The sequence below is a fragment of the Pseudonaja textilis genome, chromosome Z (genome assembly GCF_049901715.1).
Source record: "Pseudonaja textilis isolate UNSWEBS1 chromosome Z, rPseTex1.2, whole genome shotgun sequence".
NCBI classification, from domain to species: domain Eukaryota; kingdom Metazoa; phylum Chordata; class Lepidosauria; order Squamata; family Elapidae; genus Pseudonaja; species Pseudonaja textilis.
The window spans coordinates 32732183-32750731 of NC_142008.1; the positions used below are offsets into that span (position 1 = coordinate 32732183).

Consider the following 18549-nt stretch of genomic DNA (forward strand, 5'->3'; position numbering starts at 1 on the left):
ATGAAGCAGGATAGATGGATTGTATACAGTCACTAGATCCACCGGAAAGCACTTCTGATATGGAGAAAGAGAGCAGATTGTTTTTGTGGTGGCATAGTGGCCAGGTGAGCCCAACATTTATATTTGCATCCTCCAGAATTAGTAAATGGACCATCCTGGCAATCTTGCAAGCAGGATATGCGCACTGAGTTATTAACTTCAAAGCAACTGAGTCCTTGCTCACCTTGTTTATATAAAAAAAATTGTTCAGGTAATTTTTTAAGTAGAAGATCCATTCACCAAAGAGTTTTTCTTCAAAAGAAGAAAAAAACAAAGTATTATTTTGTAAATTAAAAGGGAGGAAAGAGCTACACTTCAAATGATATTTTGGGAGTGGATAGTATTCACAGCAAAATATATTTTAGATAGTATTGAGTGCACTTGCCACCAATGAAGTTTACTGCCTGATATATGTATTTAGGAGTCAGCTTCTGTTAACAAAATGGAATCAGGCTAGATATGCTATATTGGGTTAAATAGTCAGTGTAGCTTCTAATAAAGAGATTTCAGTTTTGTTTTAAAATATTTCTTGTAGAAAAGTCATAGGATGGTTTTGCTCATGCTAAGTGCCTCACTGAATGCCAAATCAAAGATAGTAATTTTTTCTCCAGGTTTATTTTTGGCAGGTACAAATGGAAAGGCACAATCAGAATCTTTTGGTTGGGTCTTCCCATTTAGCCTGCTGTCCAAAATATCTGTAGTTAATTATCCTGCAAGGATCTTTTTAGGACTATAACTCTTTGCCCAATGCATTCTGTTGATGAAATATTTCAACTGAAAATATGGAATGGCTAAAGTGTGCTAAGAATAATTAATTCCCAATGAGTTGACAGAAATTCCACAATTTGTATTTCAAACATATTTCAAACATTTAAATGTAAAACATTTTGTAATATTAAGTTAGACATTCATTTCTATCATCTGTACAGAGGGATTTTCCAATGTGGTCTGCAAGCCATTGGTCATTTTGAAAGTCAACTATAGCTTCCCCATATTCACAGACCCTCTTGGTTCTTCAAATTTAAGTTTTCATTGATCCTGCCTATGGAAAGGAAGTCCATACAGAGAGTAATGAGGACAGCCTAGATGATTATAGGAAGCTCACTTCTTGTTATTCGGGATACTACTTATAAGCGCTATGTGTTAGATGGGTCTCTGTGTGAATGAGAGGCAGGACATGTCAGGAACTGGTAATCAGTCTTTATTGAAGGTAAATCCAAAAAGCTGCTCAGTCATGGCAGGTGCCAGCTTCTTCCCTGGTGTCTTCCCTCTTTTTGAATTTCCCATCAGGTGGCCATATTGTTTTGTGCGCTCATCTGCCTTGCTTGCTGGTCGGTTGTGCTGCGTGGCATACTTCCATGACGTGGCCTCTGCGCTCACATCTCCGGCACACAGTGTCCCTAAATCGGCATGCCAAATGGTGGTGGTTTCCACCACAACCCCCACACTCTCTGCTTCCTGGTTTTCTACCTGGCTTACTGGATTTCAGCTTGTGCATGTCTCCGTTGTCGTCGTTGCTGGTCTCGGAGGTGGATTTGCTTGGGTGAGGGTGGCAATCAGTTATGGTTGTATGGATCTTCCCTGTCCCTGGGATTCATGCCACTGAATTGTCGAACAATTCTGCAGCTCTTGCCTCACTGACAGCCTCTTTGAATGAGACGTCCTTGCGGGCCAGAAGTTTCTTTTGGAGTGCAGGGTCCTTTGTCCCCAGGATGATCTGGTCCTAGATCATTCCCTCAGTGTCTGGGAATCTGCAGTTTTTTGCGATTCTCAGCAAATCTGCCACAAACATGTTGATCACTTCTCCCTCTCTCTGGCTCCATGTGTAGAAATCATAATGGCTGGCCAGGTAGGAGGGAGAAGTGCCATAGTGTCCCCAGAGAGTGCGCTGGAGCTTGTCCCAGGATACAGTGTGTAGGTCGTCCATGACCAGGGCATCTGCCATTTCGTAGATTTTGATGTCACAGTAAGTCAGAAATAGTGCTTTCCTCTGTGCATCGGGGGCTGCTTGAAGTCCATTGACTTCCAGGTGCAGGTTGAAATGGCCCATGTAGGATAACCATTTCTCCTTTGCTGGATCATAAGGGATTGGCATCGGATGGTGAGCCAGGCTGGTTGCACTTTGTGTCATGTCAGTTGGTAGGTCGTGATCATTTCTTGGGTCAGCAGAAATGGCGTCCAAATCCCATGAGGTGTCCTTTGTTCTCTTTGCAATTTAGGATCCCATCTTCATTGCCAGTGTTAGATGGGCCCATGCATGAATGAGAGGCAGGACATGGCAGGAACTGGTAATCAGTCTTTATTAAAGTTAAATCCAAAAAGCCGCTCTGTTGCGGCAGGCGCCAGCTTTTAATGCCGGTGTTAGGGATACACCCTAGCAGGATCTGCAGGGCAGGCAGGCAGGCAGGCAGAATATGTGAGATATCGTTTTTTAGTAGCTTACACTCAGTAAACAGAGGCACAGTGCTAATTAAATAGTTTTATTCCGGCAAGAGTTAAAGCATAGTCAAAACAGTCCATATATCATTCACTTAGTTCAGTCCGTCTAGGGATTATTCAGTTGCAAATTCCAGTGTCGAAAAAGAGAGGTCAGTACACTTACAAATATCAGTCCGGTGGTATATCTTCTCGCAGTAGAGAGATATGAAGAACTCAAAAACTCCTCTCTTCCTTCAGCAACTCTTCAGTAGGGGAAGGACGCAGCTAACAAACCATCAACGTAATCCAATCCAGTAATTGTCAGTAATTGCCAGCAAACCGTCAGGGAATTGTCAGCAATCAATCAGGTTGTCTTGCTCCCTCTTATGGTGGTTTCACACCACACCCAAAATTACATGCTTTGCAGTTTTAAAGTGACACACACTTAAACTAACAATCATAGCTTATATATATTATTTTACCCAAACTACGTTAGGTGACCTATGTTATACCTAACAGCCGGTACTGTCAAAATCTTCAGCCACTGATGGGACTTCATTTTCCTGCCAGTGGCTGGGACAAGGAGTGGAGTCTGTTAGCCGACTCCACTCCTTGGCCATATTTGGTCATATATAACACCATGTGCTTAGAATTCAAAGTATTGTTAGGGACTCCACACACTCACTTCACGGTCTGTTTCTGTTGCTCCCATTTGGGAGGAGGTTTCAAAATATCTATAGCAGGACTACCAGATTCTGTAACAGATTCTGTTCCCTATGCTATCTATCTGGTAAACTCACAAACTTTGTTTTTGTTACCATGTATGTGTATTAGTGATGGGTTTCAAAAAATTTTCCTACTGGTTCAGAGAGCTTGCTTCACTCTACACATGTGTGCATGCCAAATTCATGCTTCGCACGTGCATGCGTAGGGTTCAAACAATGTCCTCTGTATCAACATTGGTGAGCTGTGCAGGTACACCTAATGAGGCACCTGCCAAATGCATTTATCACACGTGTGCACAGGGCTCAGAGACCACCCTCTTTATCAAGGATGGTGAGCTGTGCTATTTTTTTAGCTCAGCTGAGGTGCAGCAACAGAATATAGAAGAGAGGTAAGAGCAGGGGTGGGGGTGGGTGGATGGGGCCATCCAGAGGTGGTATTTGCCGGTTCTCTGAATCAGTCAAAAATTTTGCTGCTGGTCCGCTAGGACCAGTTAGAACTGGCTGAATACCATCTCTGATGTGTATACATCCAAACTATACTGTGTTGTTTCTCTGTGTCATATAATATATGTGAGTATATGCATATTTTTGTATTTATTTATGTATTTGTCGTGTTTATGTAGTGTATATTGGGGATTATGTAGAGTATATTGGGGACCCTCAGAGAGCTGTGTGCAATAAAATGTCATTTTAATGTATGCCAATTTGTGTACATTCAAAGTGACAATAAATTTATTCTAAGTATAAGTCTTCTAAGTCTAGAAATCCCAAACAGCAAAATCACTGCTGGTTACCATTTCAAGCCACCTAGAGGGTTCCATTTGGGAAAAGCCAATGTATTTACTGAAGACATACATGAAATATTATATGTCTTGAAATTGTAAAAAGAATGATGTTTCTAAAGAAGTTGACAAAGCAAGGACAAATAGTAATCTTATTAAGAATCCTAAACATGCAAGACTAATTGGCATAGGAACTATCATACGTGTGGTTGATTAAAATATTTTTAATCCGTTAAGATTGTTTTTGCGGCCCCTCTCCCTCCCCATATCTTTTTACTAATGTAACAGAAATACAGTATATTTACCTATTTGAAAGGTGAAAGATAAAACATGGATTGTTGAAAATGATAAAAATGTTATTATATATGTTATATATGTAGGTAGGAATACAGATATTCCTATCAGAAAAGGAAATTTAAAAAATGAAATAACTCAAGTATCCAAGCTATTTCTATTGGGTTTTTTTCTTCTTTTTATAATTATTAGCATGAATCACCTTACTTTCTTTTCTTCCTCCTAATTTTAAATAGCACAATGAAAGCTTTGGGTTAATTAATTAATATTTATATATTTATTGCATAAATAAAATAGTGGAATGGTCTAAGATAGCCATGAATAAAACAGTGGCACAGAAGGAAAGTACCAAATGTGATAGTTCTTAATACCAATTCTTTAATTAACACAAAAGCTTGTGTGGTGTTAATAGAACTGTGAATTTAAGAGGAACAAATATGTGACTTCCATGCAATGAAGAATAACTGAGATCCAATGAATTTGATAGTTACAGCTGGAATGAAGATTACTTTCATATTTTCTCTTCTCAAAGTAGAAGAGTAGGCCAAATTAGGTGATAAATTACATTCTTTGCACAGTTCCAGATTTGTCCTGAGTAATGGGGACAAAAAAAGGCTGTTCCTCAACTTTTAATAGAGCCCTATGGGTCACAACTAAAGCCAACTTCAAAGTTACATTAGGAGAGGTAGCAGCAAGCATATATGCTAACATCTCTCATTTTTTCAGAATTTTCTTTCCTTTGAAAGAAGCATTTTTTTTTTCTATTTCATGCTTTGGGAATCCCTTTAACATTTATTCTGGGTGTGATTTTGAGCTTATTTTACTGATGTGTATTGTTAGTGTTTTCCTACAGATTGTGTATAGCTCCTAATTGGTGAAATGTAGGCAACACCCCATTGGTTTTCAAGGTAGTGCAATTACCGACTCTAAAATAATAATTTATTTGTCACATTTATAGACTCCAGAATAATAATTTATTTGTCACATGTATAGACCATCAGCTCAGAATTATTAACATGAATCTGTTTGCAGTAAAATTGACTTTGATTGTATTTGTGGCATATTGGCCAAAATGTGCCAAAATTGGCTGATACTAACTATCCTTGCTATTCTCAAGGTATGGTACAATTCACATTAACAGCATAGTTTATGGTTTCTCTATCTTAAAAAAAGGCATTAAGTGGACCAAAGCTATGATGGGCAGATGAACTATAGATCCATTTGATAATTGTCATGGCATATGGGAAATTGTGACTTGGAATCTAACAGGAGTAAAAAATAAAGATCATAAATTACAAAATCTTCCTTTTCTTCTTTCTAGCATTTCTCCACAATTCCCACAAAAGTACAGGATCCATTTTTTTTTTGGGGGGAATCTCCTGAGTGTTGATTTACTGGTTTCAACAGAAATTGACCAGTTGATTTGTCATGAGAGCCTGCTGTAATGGACTGAGAGCCCAAAGTCACTTAACCAGCTTTCATGCCTAAGGTGGACTAGAACTCTTCTGGTTTCTGGCTCATTTGACAATGGCTCACAACCATAGATTATCAAATAAACTAAAAGAAAGTATCTAAGAAATGAAAAGGAAAAAGAATGAGTAATAGCTCTGAATGAAACTTATCCTGTGCGGTGATAAATACAGGACCTTAGACACAATGCTACCTTGTATTTAAATTTGTTAGTAGAAGCACACCATTAATAAACTGTTAAACATATATTTTATGTTATATATTTACATATTATAAAGTATATTGTATTTTATATTATATTATACCTGGGGTTATTTTAACTGGTTTTTATTAAGTTGATGATGATCATGATGATGATGATGATGATACATAGAAGTGAAAGTATAGATGTAATTATTTACTAGTGATACTCATGAATATAAATAAAAAATATAAATAAAAAAATAGAGAAAAATGACTGGGGAAATTTTGACAATTTGATAAGTGCCTATAAGTAGTGACTGAGGAAAAGCTGTTAAAGAAAAGATGTGCTCCTTTCAAATATATAATTAGAATGCACTGGCAAAGGAATGAGTATAAACAGAAAAACAGAGCCTTTTCTATTTAAACACAGATTAAAAAATATAGCAATGATAATATAATCAGAGTAAATATGCATAACAAAAATTAAAGGGACTTAAAAGGAAAGGAAAGATCTATATGATATTATATATAATTTCTATGCATGCTTGAGATAAATCCAGAGGTGGTATTCAGCAGGTTCTGGAGAACTGGTAGCCTGGAAATTTTGAGCAGTTCAGAGAACCAGCAAATACCACCTCTGACTGGCCTCGCCCCCATCTATTCTCTGCCTCTTGAGTCCCAGCTGATCGGCTGGGTCTTCTTTTGTTGCCCTGCATTGGAGAACAGAGATGGAAAGCACATAATGGGGTGGGGAGGGAATGGAGATTTTGTAGTATCCTTTCCCTGCCATGCCCACCAAATCACACCCACCAAGCGATGCCCACAGAACTGGTAGTAAAAATTTTTGAATCCCACTACTGGATAAATCTAGCAAGAAATTAAATTTCAAATGTTATTATTCAAATAATAACTACATATAGTAATTAAGCAGTTACTCTGAATTACTAGGAAAGGGGAGAAGCAGGCTCTAGTCCAATCTCTGGGTAAGCCTGGGTTGGAAGCTTCTGAGTAAGTTTGGGTCGGTCTTTGTAATCCAACTTATCTACAGACATCCACTATATGTCATAGGGAGCCAGCCATTTGTATATTTCATTAAACTATTGAATGAAAGTCAGGATATAAATCTAATCATTCAATGATCAATCAATTCAGATAATCTTGTTCAAAGAAAGTGCAACTAGCTGTAGTATTTCAGATGTTTATATGGGTATAACCTCAGATTTGGAAATTCAGAGGATATCTTGAAGCCAATAGTTAACTCATGGCTCCGCTGGATTCAGAAGTTTATTATTTATTGTTTGAAAAAATAAATGCAGAAGACATGGAGAAGGTATTATATACGCTGCTGGAGTACATAAATCTAAAAACTCTTAAAACAAGGTCTCTCAAAAATATCATGGACTAAGTAGAGCTTCAGGCATGGAACAGCCAAATACAAACTAAAAGAAATGTACTATAAAAAGAAAGTAAAAACCAGCCTACCTCAAAAGATTACTGCCGGAAAAAATGTCTAACTGATTTTTAAGTAACTGTTTAGTGCTTCAATAGACATAATTATAAAGAGCCAAATTTGCCCTTTCATTAATGCACTTGTACATTTGCACTAATTCTCCAAAACAACCTGTTAACATAAATAGCATTTGTAATTATATTTCTGCAATTATTCATGGAGATATTATTATTATATTTATTCTTAGATTAAAAAACACTGTCATGTTTTTCTGTAGATACAGGGCAAATGCAAAATGTTTATCTAGAAGTTAGCATTCCTACAGCCTACAATCAATCCTTGGTGCGTTCCAGTCTGCTAGCTCGTCAAGGCAATATAGAGAAAAACCTTCTATTAGACTTTGTAAGCATTGACACCCTCTTTTTTGTTGTTGTTTTTGCTTCACTCTGCTCTGTTCTCAAGTTGAACATTACTCTTGTGCTGACAAGAGATGACAGGTATCCACTTACAAGTCAATTGAATCACAAAACAGTGTACTTTAGACAGTAATGATTCTAAACAATGGTCAGCTTTCACTATAATTTAGTATATGGTTATCCCATGATACTACCTGCCTTTTGGAGTTGACATGTCCTTTTGTGTCCCTTGGAGGACATAGTGATTTAATTTGATCAGCTGTATTGTTCCAATCCAATTCGTACAATGGAAGAAAGAAAAAATACTTTACAAAATTCTGTTATTGCGACCTATATCTTGATGCAAGCTTTGGTGCCTTCTGTTTGTAACATTTACTCTTGAAGACAATTACTTTCTTTAGCATTTATTATTTTGAACATTGATTTAGTCCATTGATTTTATTTATTCATTTACTTACTTTAAAAATGTATATGGCTGTCTATTTTGCATAGTGATCCTAGTTAGCTCACAATTAAGAAAAACAATAATAAAAGCAGAGCAATAATAAATATCCTAATACTTTGGACTCGGTATTGATCCTAACCCCATGTTAAATTCTTACCAGCTTTCTAGAAGGCTAAAAGTACAACAGCCCCTTGAATATCATATAAGAAGGATAGGGTGGCCCTTTGGGTGCCACTTATAAATGTCATTTGTTGACACATCAATTCTCACAGAATTTGGAAATAAGTTAAATAATATAAATCTAGGCTACTGAGTCTGTCAAAGGAGGAGGGAAAGAAGCAAACAATTTATGAGGTCCCAATACATGAAAGATTGAATGATTACTGTTGTAAAAGCAAGCCAAAACAAAAAAATACATTCTAAAGACTGGATGCTATTTGATTTTTAAAGCTCTGCCTGCCAGATGAAGGACATGAGGACAAAAAGGAAGACATGTGTTCCTTTTGTCAGGCATCTAGTAATCCTACCAAGGCCTTAGGCAATCATTTCCACTCTTCTTTCTTTGCAAGGTCAGAGATATTTCATTTAAAATTGTTCTAATTGGTTAGGATTCAAATCTTGCCTGAATTGTCTGAGAGTAAAGTCAAACATTTTGTAGCTGCAATATAAAATAGTGAAAAAATCTGGATTTTAACTGTTATGAATTATCATAATAATATTTTAAATCGTCAGCCTAATGATATTGTTCAGACAAGAATGGTCACATAAGATCATTCTACTTTACTGTAAGCTTTCATTAACAGAATCTTGCAAGTCTATTGAGAAATAAAGTATATTACACCCACTCCTGCCATTATATTCCAAGAAATTAGAGTGTCATTTGCTACCCATATTCCTACTAGGGTTAAACGCATTTAATCTAGCTGCTCCCTTCACTGCATCTTTCCCCCCTGTCTTCCAATGGCATGTCATTCCCAGATACCATTATAGAAAATAAAGGTTTCCCCTTTCCAGCTGTGTCCTATTCATCTGTTTCTTAGCCAAGGGAGCTAGCATTTTCCAAAGATACTTCTTTTATCATGTGACTAGCATGATGATATGCTGAGGGTGCATGAAATGCTGTTTGTTACCTTCTGACCAAAGTATTACTTATCTACTGTGTTTTCCTGAAAATAATATCTGGCCTTATTTTCTTTTCAGCCCCAAAATAAGCACCATGTCTTATTTTCAGGGAATGTCTTACCTGCTTACTGCAGCCATGCTTCCTATTCCCCAACACCTATTGCACCACTGCCTGATTTCTTCTGCAGCCACTTGCAGCAGAATGCATCACGTCAGTGCCGCCACTCAGAGCAAGATTCTGTATGGCTCGTCGTGCAGTGCTACTACTCATGGTAAAAGAATATAGAACATAGAATCACAGAGTTGGAAGGGACCTTGGAGGTCATCTAGTCCAAGTCCCTGCTCAAGCAGGAGAGTCTATTCCAAATATTAGCCTCTACCTAGGATCAAACTCAAAACATCCTGATTGTGAGGTAAGAGCTCCACCTCTAGGCCATCACACTTGACAATGCCATGAGGTTTGTTGCACCAATGGTACTGCTTGCAGCAGGTACCATGTGGATCATCGTACCAGTGCCACCGCTCATGGCAGGAGGCTGTGTGTTGTCTTGTGTCATTGTGCGTGCAAGTAGCAGCACCGGCACAACAAGCCATACATGTCCTGACACAAGTGGCTGTGGGTGGCTGTAGAAGTCAAGTAGCAGCACAGTAAGTGTCAGGCCATGGGAGGCCTGGCTGCAGCAGTCCTAAGATAAGTAGTGTTGGGCACATGGGGGAGCTCGACCCTCCCTACTCCCACCCTAGCTTATTTTTAAACCTTCACATAACCCAAATTCCTACAATCAGATGGTGAATGGGGCTTAATTGGGGCTTATTTGGGGGGTAGGACTTATAATAAGGTATAGGCATGAAAATAGGGCTAGGGCTTGTTCTCAGGTAGATCATATTTTCAGGGAGACATGGTATCTATTTGCATTGCATGCTTTCAAACTGCTAGGTGGCAGGAGCTGGACCAAGTTACAGGAGCTCACCTTGTGCAGAACTCAAACCTTGACTATCAGCTTTCCAATTGTAAAGCTCAACCTCTTTAAGTGCTGAACCATCATGTCCCTTCCATTATAGAAATGATGAGATTAATTTTTGTAGTACTAAATCCATGGTGGTTCTCTCTCTTTGCAACATCATCTCTTCAGAAATTAGACTGCCCTTCCCTTTGACACATTAGCACAAACTTTAAATAATTGATTATTTAAGACTTTCTGCTTTGTATCTATGTATATATAGATGCACATATATCTTTTGTTCTATTTAAAATATTCAAATACAGCAATGTGTCTATATTTATTTATGAAATTTATATGGCCACTACTTACTCACAGCAATTCTAGGAAGTTTGCAAACAATAAGAACACCGTATAGATTTTTTTTTAAAAAAAAATCCCCCCCCCCCCATCCCATCAACCCTAACCAGTGACAACACTCAGTCAAATGAACCATTTGATGGGCTCTAACCCACTTTGGGTACATTAGCAATACCAAGTTTTCAGGGCCTTACAAAAAAGTGTCAAAGTGGGGGCCAGTCTAATTCTGAAGGGATGATGTTCAGAAGAGAGAGCTGCCCATAGAGAAAGTTCTCTTATGGGTCCCACCAGATGTACTTCCTTAAGGGATTGAATCCATAACATTCCTTGCTTCCCTATTCCAGTTGATCGAGTGGATGTGACTGGCAGAGACAGTCCCAAACCATGAAAGGCTTTAAAGGTGACAACCAGCCCTTTGAATTGCACCCAGAAGCAGATCAGCAACCAATGCAGCTCCTCAGGAGAGGTAACACATGTACATACCTATGTCTGCATAAAATTATGCAGGTTGCTGCATTTTGAAACAACTAGAGCTTGTAGATGCTTTTCAAGGGCAATCCTACATACAGTGCTTTTGTACCTACAAAGATCAGAACCACGCAAGTATGGTATTCCTTGCGACATCTTATGGAAATGAAAGTTGGACTTTTATAGAAGTGAGGTAAGAAAAATGCTGATGCCTTTGATGTTGGAAAACACTCCTGAGAATATCACAGACAGCCAAGAAAATGAACAAATGCACTATCAAATAAATCAACCTCTCACTCAAGCACAAATGACCTGACTGAAATTATATGTGATTGCTAGTAGTCAGAAATGACTTGATTGCACAAAACAATCAATCTATATGTATATGCATATATTGAAAAATAACTTGAAGAAAGGAAAGCCTTCCTTCTCCAAACAGCATTTTATTCCCAAGAGATGCTTCAAAACAGAAATTAAGCTCTTTTCTTACCTAAAATATCATTTTATTTTCAAAATTGGCTTCAGTGTTCAATTTAGGGTCTAGCTTTTCATTGTATTGCCAGAAATAGCTTAAATACTCTAATCAAGGCCTTTCTTATCAAAAATAGAATTTTATTTTTTTAAATTTTATTATTTTCCTTTAAGAATCAAATACAACAAAAGACATTAGAAAACAACATTCAGTTTACAAAAGTATCTGGAAAAGACAAAAATACTTGGGTTCTTTTTTGATGTGAAACATTCTTCTGACTTCTCAGTACTGCATGTTGGGTTTCATAATGTAAAGCAGGAGTCTCCAACCTTGGCAACTTTAAGATCTGTGAACTTCAACTCCCAGAATTCCTCAAGGAATTGGAGACACCTGATGTAAAGGTTGGAGACCCCTGATGTAAAGGATTGTGTGATGAGGAAGTAAAAAAGATAAAATCCTTGCAAGATTTGATAAGTTGTTGATCCAGTGCATGCAATCTAGAAATAAGCAGAGCAGAGAGCTTTTTAGGGGTTGGGGGGATTAATGTTGGATTTTGTTTGATGGGAGTGCTGCTATACCTAATTTGCCATTAGCTATGAAGTTTCAGGTATGGTGTGGTAAACAGCAAGTTTATAGACAGCAAAATAGCTAAGAAATAAACATATAGACACTCAAAAACTACTCAGGTTATCTACAGCATTGGAAAAGAGAGCATAGCTGCCATCAAAAAGCAATTATTACAAAGTTCTGGTGATTTAAAAACACTTTTCACTGACTACAGATGTCAATTCTGACAAGGATGACAAATTCTTCTCAATACTTGTCACCTTTGAAAATTCTCATGCTTCAATTAGGACTACTTTCTGGATACGCCTAAAATAAACCATTCATATGTTAAAAAATGTTGCAAAGGCCACTGAAAAATATCTCAGCTTCAAAAGTCAGCCTAGAGCATGGTGGCTGGAAAATTTTGGGAGCCAAAGCCCACACATCATAAAGTTGGTATCATTAAGAAATACTGGCCTGGACAACTATGTGTTGACCCTAAAGCATGGCATAGGTGTAGCCATGTCTCTTAGTGTAGCCATTTTTTATTCTTTGCTTCTTCTAGGCATTTCTATTTAGGGGTTTTAACACTGCTTCTGGCTCGCCACACTCTGGTAGTAGGAAGGGGGGGGTTGTAGAGATAAGGGGGAATGTTGTAGTCGAAATAACATTCTTTCCCATGGGAATTGAGGATAAGACTGCAGGTGGTTGAAGATAGAGTTTAAAATCACCAGATCGGATGGACTGAGAGCTGATTGGAAAATGTGACTTGGGGGAAGATAGTTTTGAACATCTGTGATCCAGAACTGCCCTAATCCCATAAGGGGAAGCGTCACAGACTAAGATAAGGGGGGAGAGAACTACTGAATTGAATGAGTACTTTGTTTGAAGTGAGCAGGGATTTGACTGCCTTGAAAGAGGCCTGTTCTATGGCTCCCCACTTCCAAGGTGTCTTGGAATCCAAAAGCCTGTGCAAGGGCTCAGCAACAGTAGACTCGTGGGGGCAGGAAAGAGCTGTAGAAGTTAAGTAATGCCAAAAAGGCTTGCAGCTCAGTTTTGTTTTGAGGAGCTGGGGAGGAGCTGTATGGCCCTTACCTTAGACTCCACAGGGTGAATTCCCTCACAGTCAATATGACACCTTAGGAAGTCTATTTGGGAGGTTGCGAAAATGCATTTCTTTTAGCTCCTGAAAACACTGGAGTACTTTTTGTAATCGTGCCAAATGTTCTTGTGGGTTGTCAGTAAAAATAAGGATGTCATCGAAGTATGGGATGACACCTGGGATATTGTATAGTAAACGTTCCTTGATAGATTGGAAGATGCTTAGGGCAACGCTGACACCAAATTGCAAATGCTTACACTTGAAAGTGCTCCTATGGGTGATGATGGTTTGGGCCTCTGCTGTCTTATTGTCCACAGGAAATTGCTGGTATGCTTGAGTCATATCCAGCTTGGTTAAGATGGAACTTTTACTTAGGGAGTGCAGCAAGTGCTGTATGCTTGGCACAGGATATGCTTTCAGTTAGAGCCCCTTGTTAATTGTCAACTTGTAGTCTGAACAAATTCGAATAGAGCCATCTTGTTTCAAGAGGATGACAATTGGGGTTTCCAATTTTGCAAAGTCAATTTGTTCCAGGACCCCTTGGGAAATTAATTTGTCAAGCTGGGCATCCACTTTAGAACGTAATGTCAGTAGCACTCTGCGTGATTTGAGGCATATAGGACAATGGTGGAATTCAATTTTTTTTGCTACCAGCTCTGTGGGGGTGGCTTATTTGGTGGGTGTGGCTTAGGGTCACATGACTGGGTGGACGTGGCTTGGTGGCCATGTGACTGGGGTGGTCATGTGGCTGGGTGGTCATGTGACTGGGTGGGTGTGGCCAACTCGATGTCACTCACGTCAAGGGGTCACCTCCTGTCACCTCCCCTTCCAGCCTCAATGTATCTATAGTTCTGTAAAAATGTTGTTCACACTTTTGACTTTATTATCTGTCTATAGATGTACTTTCATGAACCACTGAAAGGAGAAAATGGCTCACATGCTATGCCCAAGAGGATGATAGACAACAGGCTTTTAGGGGGTTGCCAGAAAGAGGTGGGGCTATGTATTTTCCAAAGCAGCAGAAGGATGGAAACTGAACAGAGAGAGAAGCAACCTAAAAGTAAGGAGAAGCTCCTGACAGTGAGAACAATTAACCAGTGGAATTGCTTGCCACCAGAAGTTCTGAGTGCTCCAACACTGAAAGATTTTAACAAAAGACAGGACAGCCATTTCTCTGAAATGCTATAGAGTTCCCCCCAAGGTCCCTTCTAAGTGTTATTCTGTTATTCTGACACCTTTCCCAGGACCTCTATTCAGATTTTGGCATCCTCAGAGTTTTCCTGCCTGAGCAAGGGGTTGGACTAGAAGACACCAAGCAATCCAAATACACACAAGCTATTTCTTTTAACACTTTTGTTATGTCCTCGGGGCTGACACCAGTTCCCCATCAGGTCCGCAATTCCTGCGGGGGCGTTCTTGGCCCCCATTGGCTGGCTCCCTTCGACAGTCGGCTATAAAAGCCGGCTGCTAGGTTGAGCCAGCTGCTGTTCGCTGGCAGGTCTGCTGTTAGCTGCAGACGCGACAGCCCCTTTATTCCTAGAATAAAGCGTGTTATGAGAAATGCTCTGGTGTGGCCTCCCTTCTTCTCCGAACTTAACATTGGTGACGAAGGTGGGATCTGGCCAACCAGCAGCAATACAAGAGCTGAATATCACGAACCTAAAGTGCTGAGCCGTAGCCGCGCCGCTGAGAGCTCGGTCAGCCATTTCAAATGGAAACGAAGCGGAGCGTGTAGCCGCTCAAGAACACAAATGAGCTACAAGAGAATAGGGCACTGAGAGCCTCAGTCGCCCAGCAGTATCCTAGCAATTGTGCCAGAATTCCGTGTAGCGGAGCCCCAGCGTGACGCTCACGACCGCTGAATCTAGGCGCGAAATTCAAATCGCTGTCAGTGCGCAGCTGCAGCTATCGCGCCGCCGCCTTGTAAGGCGCGAATTTCAAACAAGCGCCAGTTATAACGCCTGTTCCCAGCCACCAAGGGCTGCAGAGAGCAAGAAACCCAGAGAGATTCCCGAGCTGAATCACTAGACAAATAGCTGCGAGCCGCAGCTGCTATCTGTACAACCCAGAGAGAATTAAATAGCTGAACACTCGCCAAATAGCACTACTTAACGGTAGCTGCTACCCTTCCCAGGGCCTGTATTCCCAGTGAGACTTGTTGCTTACCGCAAACGGAACCAGACATGAATACGAATCCGGCGTTTCCGCCATTTAAGCCAGACGAAGATAAATGGGACTCTTACAAAAACCGATTTAACCATTACATTGACGCTGTGGGTCTGGCCGACGCTACAGACAACAAAAAGAAGTCATTCTTCCTGAGCTATTGTGGGGCCACCGTATTTGACACAGCAACAGCACTGCTCGCCCCAAGAGAACTCAAGAATGTCCCATGGTCTGAGCTGCTGGAGACCCTCTCCAATCATTATTCGCCAAAGCCGTCGCAGATCGCGAGACGCTTCGCCTTTCGCATGAGGAAGCAAGCAGATGGAGAAACCATAAACCAATATATGGCAGTCCTCAGAACCGCAGCCCTGCACTGCGAATTTAAAGGCTACCTTGATGACATGTTCCTAGACCAACTTGTCTGTGGGGTCAAGGATACAAGGTTTCAGAGGCGGTTGTTGGCAAGGAAGGACCTCAACCTCGCACAAGCCATAGAAGAAGCCCTGGCTACAGAGTTGGCAACACAGTCAGCAGCGGAAATACAGGGAAGCACCCCCAAAACTAACCCAGTCACTGTGCATTCCGAGGAGGCAGTGAACGAAGAAGAGCCCTTCGAGCAATCTGAGGTGCACCGTCTCAAGCCATTTAAGCAGCCACAGGTAGGGGCTAGGCCGAGAGAAGGCAACGCACCTAGGCACACCCAGCTGTGCCTCTCCTGTGGGGGTCCCCATGCCAGGGCAACGTGCAGGTTCAAAACTGCCACCTGCAACAACTGCAGCAGAAGAGGACACATCGCCAGGGTGTGCCAGGCAGCACATGTGGCTCCACAAAAGCCACCACCTTACGCCCCCTCGGGGCCATCCAGGCAAGTAGAAAATTGTTTTACATGCTATCAAGCTAACCATACCTTCGTAACACCCAATAAAATTAAGCTCTCCATTTATTTAGAAGGTAAACCCTGCCAAATGGAGGTCGATACCGGGTCAGCGCTCTCGATCATTTCATGGAGCACACTCAAGAAGCTACGTCCCAGCCTGTCCAGAAAGCAGCTGCAGAAGAGTCGCCTATCATTGCGAGACTACCAAGGGAAGAACATTCCAGTAATCGGAACAGGCAAGTTCCTAGTAAAATTCAGAACCTTTAAAGGCCACCTGCCATTAGTGGTAGTTGATGGTGCCCTTCCCAGTCTTTTGGGGTTGGATTGGTTCCCCTCTCTTGGCCTTAGCTTAACGGGGTACATGCTGTCTCGTCCTCCGACACCGACTCACTTTTCTCTGATTACGCTGACGTTTTCAGCGATGAATTAGGTGCTACAAGGGCACACCTATTTCTTTCTCAGTAGACCCCCAGGCAGTTCCCATCCATTTAAAGCCGCGAAGAGTACCATTTGCTCTGCGTTCTAAGCTGGATGCGGAACTAGACAAATTGTTAAGACAAGGGGTAATCGAACCCACGGATTTTGCTAAGTGGGAGACACCTATTGTCACACCCTTAAAAAGACGGTAGTATAAGAATGTGTTCGGACTACAAGACCACAATTAATCGCTATCTACAGACTAGCGCATACCCAGTGCCAGTAATCCAGCACTTACTGCACACATTTGAACCCGAACTATATTCGCCAAATTGGACATGTCACAGGCGTACCAACAGTTTCCTGTGGACAGCCAAAGCGGCAATTACAAACCATTGTTACCCACAGAGGGGCCTTCCGATGCAAGCGCCTCCAATTTGGTGTGAGTGTCGCCGGGCATATTCCAGTCGTTAATGGAACGGATCCTACAGGGTCTCCTGGCGTGGTTCCGTGCTTTGATGACATCTTGGTTTCAGCCCGGGACAGAACACAGCTTTTTCTCAGAGTCAGAGGGGTGTTGGACAGATTCAGACAGCATGGCCTCAAACTAAAAAAGAAAAATGCACTATAGCCACTGGGCAGGTGGACTTTCTTGGGTACCGAATAGACGCCTCCGGCATCCACCCAGTAGAATCGAAGGTTAAAGCCATTCACGAGGCACCCACTCCTTCTTCCAAACCAGAGCTACAAGCCTTCCTAGGCCTGCTGAATTTCTATGCATCATTTCTGCCGCACAAGGCATCAGTGGCAGAACCACTGCATAGACTCTTAGATAAAAATGTTCCATGGCACTGGGGACCCAAAGAGGAATACGCTTTCAGGGCAGTCAAGTCACTCCTCACTTCAGACGCTGTCCTGATTCAATTCAACCAGAATCTACCGCTAGTTTTGGCAGCAGATGCTTCACCTTTTGGGATTGGGGCCGTATTAAGTCATAGACTACCCAACGGGTCCGAAGCCCCCATCGCGTTCTTCTCCAGAACATTTTCAATGACAGAACGCAATTATAGCCAAATCGACAAAGAGGCCCTAGCTGCCGTAGCCGCAGTTAAAAAATTCCATGAATTTCTGTTCGGGCACAACTTCGAACTGGTTACAGATCACAAACCGCTGCTGGGACTCCTCTCCGGAGAGAAGCAAACACCACAAGTCTTGTCCCCCCGAATGACAAGATGGACCTTATTCCTGGCAGCATATTCATACAAGTTAGTTCACCGGCCAGGAAAGAATCTCAGCCATGCAGACGCCTCAGCCGATGCCCGCTACCAACGCCCGTGGAGGATCCGGCCCGGTCCACACCATTTTTGACACCAGTGAGTTCAGAATTCCAGTCACTGCGAGAGACATTGCTTTCCAATCCAGGAAGGACAGACTGGTCGCCCAGGTCCTGGACTGGAGTACGGAGGGGTGGCCGGGTAGTAACCCTTCTAATGAATTTTCACCCTTTAAAGTCCGCCAACAGGAACTTTCCAGTTTACAGGGTTGTCTGCTATGGGGGACCAGAGTTGTCATTCCGGAAACACTACGTAGACCCGTCCTGAAGGCATTGCACGAGGGGCACCCCGGCATTGTACGAATGAAGGCGTTGGCACGGAGCTATGTATGGTGGCCGGGCATGGACGACGAAATTGCGAAATGGGTAAGCTCCTGCCGTCCCTGTCAAGAATCCCAGCCAGCACCCCCAGTCACTCCTCCCACTAAATGGGAAAGCGCCAACGCACCATGGTCTCGTCTACATATTGACCTGGCCGGCCCATTCCATGGCAAGACATTCCTAATAGTAGTAGATTCATTTT

At 41.3% G+C, this 18549-nt stretch overlaps 1 long non-coding RNA gene across 1 annotated transcript in view; it reads left to right on the forward strand.

Annotated features, from left to right (window-relative positions):
• Positions 1-18549, forward strand: part of LOC148123962 (uncharacterized) — a 99118-nt gene that overhangs the window by 15951 nt on the left and 64618 nt on the right. The window contains exons 2-3 of the long non-coding RNA XR_015740448.1: positions 8673-8791; positions 10990-11111. This is a non-coding gene — a long non-coding RNA (uncharacterized LOC148123962). The remainder of the gene's footprint in view (positions 1-8672; positions 8792-10989; positions 11112-18549) is intronic.